Source organism: Mandrillus leucophaeus, unplaced genomic scaffold (genome assembly GCF_000951045.1).
Source record: "Mandrillus leucophaeus isolate KB7577 unplaced genomic scaffold, Mleu.le_1.0 Scaffold1250, whole genome shotgun sequence".
Lineage (NCBI taxonomy): Eukaryota > Metazoa > Chordata > Mammalia > Primates > Cercopithecidae > Mandrillus > Mandrillus leucophaeus.
In genome coordinates, this window is record NW_012100877.1 from 81706 (window position 1) to 87715 (window position 6010).

General features: G+C 56.0%; 1 pseudogene; it reads left to right on the forward strand.

Moving 5' to 3' along the window:
- Window positions 1–5365: 5365 nt before the first annotated feature.
- Window positions 5366–6010, forward strand: part of LOC105533474 — an 8549-nt pseudogene continuing 7904 nt past the window's right edge.

The following is a 6010-nucleotide window of genomic DNA, read 5'->3' on the forward strand; positions in this document are numbered from 1 at the left end:
TGAATTGTAAGTAGTAATGCCATCAACACTCATGAACTCATGTTTTTTGAGTTCCTGTTTTCAGTTCTTTTGGGTATACGCCTGGGGGTGGTAGTTCTGTGTTTAATGCTTTGGGGAACCCCATCTGTGCATCTCAAACCACCCACAGCACCGCGTTCTTGCGCCCCCTGCCTCCCCAACACTTGCTGGCCCCCACCTCAGAATTAGCATCACATTAAACCAGACTCACCGAGAGGCGGGTATTTTAAACCAGGGCCCCACTCAGCACCTATTCTGGGACGGCAGGAGAGGGATGGGCCATCGGGATGCTGTGATTGCTTCTCTGGGCAGCAGGGACCTCAGACTCCACAGGTCACCCCCTCCTCCGCGCAGCCCTCCTGCTGGTTCTTTTAGCTCTCCACCTGAGAACATTTGGCTCTTTGGCCAAAAGGGCTGTTACTTTTGACCCAGTGGTCGCTGGTGGGTCTGTCTGGGAGTCAGAACCAAGCAGCACTTGTTGGGTGCTGTGTATCAGAGACCGTTTCTTAAACGCCCCGTGCCTGCTGCTCTGATTCACGAAGGCCAGACTGAAGTCAGGTCTCCGAGCAGTGGGCGTCTCACATGAGTCTGTGCCACCCGAAAAACAAGTATGGATTGTGTTGGCCTTGTCTTTTACCTCCAGCTTTCTTTCTCCCGCGGTTTTTGCTTGAATCTGTAGTTTTGTAAACTGCAGCTTACTTTCATGAAAGCCTTCCCAGTATAAATGCTATTATGTCCTTCCCCCAGAAGTCTCATGCCCAGCCCCAAAAATGTGAATTATAAGTGGTAAAGATAATGTGGGGCTCACACGGTGGGGGGAGGTGGTTCTTTGCCTGGGATTGCACCTAATGTTTAAGCACCCTGTAATGGACCACACTTCCACGCGGTTTCCAAAGTGGGCTGAGTTACGAGCTAGAAAACAGATAATTTTTAATGCACTCACCTTCCTGTTGCTTAACTAAAAGTGAAATTTTTAAGGAGACAGCTTATTAGGCCTTGTGATTTTATCAGCTGATGTAAAATTAAAATGAAATGTACTGGAATATCAGGGGGCATGGTAGAAGCCTCCCTTGGATTTACTGAGAAAGATGTGTGGGAAACTCACATATCTCTGTTGATGTCACCCTCAAAGTCCCTGTAACACAGAGAAGATGTGTGTTGTGATAGTAAACCATTATATTGCACAAAAAGAAATTGAGGTACGGTGGTGGATCTCATCTACCTTAGATGATTGGATAAGGGGGAGTAGAAGCCGCAGCTGGGGTGGCCATGTATAGCCGTGCGGGCTGCACACTGCACAACTCGAGGCAGGGCTTGCTGCCTGGGTGTCCAGGGTCCCCTGAAGTCTTGCAGCTTGGCCATCTGGCTGAGCTCCTGTTTCCAGTTCTGTGTGCTGCCTTTCAGCCTAGTTGCCCTATTTTTGAGATGTGGATGTCCTGGAGTAGGCGGGCCCCGATCCAAGATGATCGGTGTCGTCCTAAGAGGACAGATGCTGAGACTCAAAGGCACTCAGGGAGAAGCTGCGTAGCCAGCTCCTGGAACACACCATGCTCCAGAAATTCCTGAGTTTCTGGAACTTTGAGACCCGCATGCTTAGGTTCCGTGGCCAGCATGGATCATGCAGGGCTGGTGCTACTTTTCTTGCTGGAAGGGCGTCTGAGGCTGACTGGGTGGATGTGCGCCTTATTCTGGGAGGGGCTGACCAGGAGCTGAGACCCATGAGAGCTGCCTAGGGAAAGGGGGCTCATCCCCGGATGGCAAACCGTATCTCTTTGAGAAGGGAGAGGTTTCACCCGAGGTCACTGATTCCAGAAGGACTCTTGTACCCCACCCTGGAACAGACTCCTGGCCCAGACAGGGAGTTCCACACCTTAAGACAGGAGATGTGGGGCCGTCGGTGGCCGGGCAGCGGCCTCCTGGTATCTGTACTGTAGGAGCCACAGGGTCGGGGAGCAGGAGCCTGGCCAGGTGCTGTGGTCAGGAGGACACCCCCAGAAGAGCAGAAGCGGGTGTTCACAGGAGGGGCCCTGGGGCTTGAGTGTTGGCTGCTATCTTCATTTTCTGGGGCGCCTGTCACAAAGTACCGCGGACCGGGTGGCTCAGACAATTCTCTCCCAGTCTGGCACTTAGAAGTCTGAAGTCAAGGAGTGGGCAGGGCTGTGCCCTCTCTGAAGTCTGAAGGGCTGGGCCCTCCCTGTTTTTTCCTAGCTGTTGGGGATCCAGGTGTCCCTTGGCTGGTAGACAGCCACTCCAGCAGCTGCCTCTGTGGCTACGTGGCTTCTCCCTGCGTGCCTTTGAGTCTCAGCATCTGTCCTCTTAGGAGGACACTGGTCATCTTCGATTGGGGCCTGCCTACTCCACGACATCTGCATCTTAATTAACTCCATTGGCGCCAGTCCTTTGTCTAAACGAGGCCGTGTTCTGAGATTCTGGGAGGCAGAACTTGAAGGGTCACCATGCAGCCCAGCACAACTAGTTTAGGGAACTAACTTAAGGCTGGGGGCTCCTCATCCTTGTCCACCTGCTGCCCACTCTGTGATGTGTCCTCCCCACTCCATGAGTGACAGGTGCACCTGCTGAGGACAGTGGCAGAGAAAACGCTGATGCCTTCTGTGCTTTCTCTCTTGACAGCCCAACATCGGCTACCTGGGCCTGCCCCACAGGCTGTCCAGGGAGAAGATGGCTGTGTTGATGGTGCGGTGGGTGACTCTGTTACAGCTGTGGCTGTGTGCTTCGGGAAAGGACATCGGGAACTACAGCTGCGCTGCCCAGGACACTCAGACTGGCTCCAAGAAGTGAGCATCTGAGGAGGGGAGGCCCTGGGGGTCTGCGTCCCCTAACGTGCTCATTCTGCAGACTTCCCAGAGCAGGGCCCCATGTAGGTACTCTGGGTGCAGTGCCCTAGCAATCTCAGTCCAGGCTGGAGTCAGACTCCCTCTCCATGGTTGGGGCACCTTCCCTCTGATATGTTAGAACCTTCTAGAATAGTCTCCCTAAGTATCAAGAGTGGCCAGGCCATCCCCAGGGTTTTGATAGCTGATTTGTAGACCCAGAGACGGTCTCTGGCCCACTTCCACGGATTACTGGCTTTGTTCCCACAAATTCTGGTGCCTGGGACTCCAGGACTCTCTGTTAAGTGAAGTGCTGTGTCACCCAGCTCGTCCCAGAGGCATATGTGTGTGTATGTGTTTTCCTGAGATGGGGTCTTGCTCTGTTGCCCAGGTTGGACTACGGTGGCACGCTCCCAGCTCACTGAAGCCTTGATCAACCTCCTGGGCTCATGCCATCCTCCTGCCACAGCCTTTCGAGTAGCTGGGACCACAGGCCTACACCACCACACCCAGCTAATTTTTTAAATTTGTTGTCGAGACAAGGCCTCCCTATGTTGCCCAGGCTGGTCTTGAACTTCTGGACTCAAGCAGCCCTCTAGCCTCGGCCTCCTGAAGTGCTGGGATTATAGGCACAAGCCACTAAATCACCACAGAAGAACCTTTTTTGAAGATAATATAATAGCCCTGATACATCCTGAGCACGTGATAGGGGCTGGGGGCAGTCCCTTGCCTGGTTCATCTCATCCTGCCCAACTGGGATGGAGGCGGGATGGTGCCCTTTTGCTGAGATGTAAACTGTGCCCCAGAGAGGTCACAGTCCTTGCCTGAGGTCGCACCGCTGCCTGGAGTGCCACCAGGGTTCTCATTTTCTTCTGGCCTCACTTCAGGTCCATTCTTTTTTCTGGAAGATCTCAGAGGCCAAAGTGGAGTCGAGTCCCCGCTGGCCTTGACCTGTGCCCCCCGTGCTCACATTCAGTCTGTGTGTGGACCAGCCTGGGTGGGCAGGACTTGGTGGTCACTGGTGAGTGTCAAACACCGAAATGGTCAGGACCGAATGCAAGTGCAAGGAAACAGGCACCGAGAGGCATACGGAGCCTGTGGCGGGACCAGATGCAGGAGCCCCCTTTTACTCTGGCCTCTGCCCACCTGCCTGCTTGGTTTCTGAACCCAGCCTGCTGTAGCCGCCTCTTGCTGCCCAGACATCACAGAGGACAGCTTTACCTCCTCAGTTCCCTGGCTCTGACCAGCCCTCTGCTCCTGGGGGGCGTCCCCAACCTGCTGGAAGACTTCCCAGTGCACAACTGACAGTTTGTGGGGGTGCGTGCGGAACCTGTCAGCTGACAGCAAAAATGTGGACATGGCTGGATTCTTTGCCAACAATGGTACCAGAGAAGGTACGGTGGCCGCCGGGGTGTCGGGGCTGCCACAGTGGTATCTGGCTGGACGTTGGCAGCCACACAGAGGTCACCGCTTACAGATCGCAGGGGAGCCATGTTTTTTCTTACCGTGTGTGTCCGGCTGTGGGCAGCTCTGGCAGTGGAACCTGGAGTCCAGGCTCTAGATGTGCAGCTCCCAGTTTCTGCAGTTTGGAGTTGCTGTGATGCTGCGGGCCCAGCCAGCTAACCCAAGGCGCACATGATCCTAGGGTCTTGCATATGTCACCTGGTGACCGGATCGGCTGCCATGATGGCCTGGAGCCCCAGGGTGTCCAAATGTGGGCCGTGTGTTCAGCACCTTCTCAGTTCCCACGTTCCTGTCTCTGCCAGAGGTGTTTAGACCTGGTCTGATTTCTGTCCAGCCCCGTGTTCATTCCATGCTGGTTTCCCACACCGTGTCCGGCACAGCAGACCCTGGACGGTTCCTTTAAGTGGGGTTCCGCTGCATGCTCTGTGTTGCCAGGCTGCTTGGAGGAACTTCCACGATGGGACGTGGTGTCAGAACGGGGGCACCTGTGTCCACAAGTGGAACATGTATGTGTGTGAGTTTCCGCTCCATTTCAGTGGGAAGAACTGCGAGCAAGGTGAGTGGCTGACATCGTCCATCCCCCGGCCATGGCGGCCTGGGAGGTATTGCTCCTTGTGTCTGGGACCACTGTGAGGAGGCTTCACGTTCTGGACCAGCAGCCTCCGGCAGCATGTGCTGTGTTGACTGCGGACTCAGTGCTCTCTCCAAGAGACTGTACTCCGCAGAACCCCCACTCCTGACCCTGGGGTCACCAGTCCCACCAGCCACTCCTGACCCAGGGCCAGCCCCACTAGCCACTGAGCCCAGGGATCCAGAACCCACCTCCTCCTGCCTCCCATCCAGCTTCAGAGCCCCTTGCCATGCCCATCTGTGGCTGGGGGCCTGCAGGTCTTCACACTTCCTAAGAAGGAGGCTCACGTTCCAGGGTGGGCTTTTGTGGAGCCCACGTGGCTGACCGGCCTGCAGGCCCATCCCCCAGCCCTGCAGCCAGGAGTCTCCAGCCTGTGTGATTTCTGGAGGCACCTGAATTCCCCGGGCCTGTGTTTGCCGCCATGCCCCAGCCCCAGCTCTTCAGCGGTAACAGCGTCATTTCCTGGAGTGATCTGAACATCATCATCTCCATACACCGGTACGTCGGGCTCATGTTGCGAACTCAGAAGGAGCACAGCCTTCTGATGGAGGCTATCAGCAGCACGCCCACCTACTTTTGTCTCCAGGTGACTGGGGTCCCATGCCACCAGGGCACCTGCTAGGTGGGTACTCAAGGGAGGGACCCAGGTGCTGGGCTTCCTGGTGGACACTCCAGCACCTGCTACTTACCTTTCCCCTGTGCCCGCCCCTGGGTTTCTCCGAAGAGGATGAGGGGGAACATGAGCCCTTTCCTCTGGGAGGTGGAGACTGAGCGAGGGAACATGGGGTTGGGCCATCCCCAGGGGCTGGCAGAGCTCAGCCGAGGTGCATTTTAAACGGCAGCTCCAGTCTCCCTCTAGCCCGAGGGCTTGGCTGGAGCCATGGGCATTGCAGAGCTGAGGGAGGTGCCCAACCTTCAGGGGGAAACAGCGGGCCTCACCAGTTAAAGGTGCAGCCAGGTGGAGGCCGGGCGCCCTGGCTCACGCCTGTAATCCCAGCATTTTGGGAGGCTGAGGCGGGTGGATCACCTGAGGTCAGGATTTCGAGACCAGCCTGGCCAACATGGA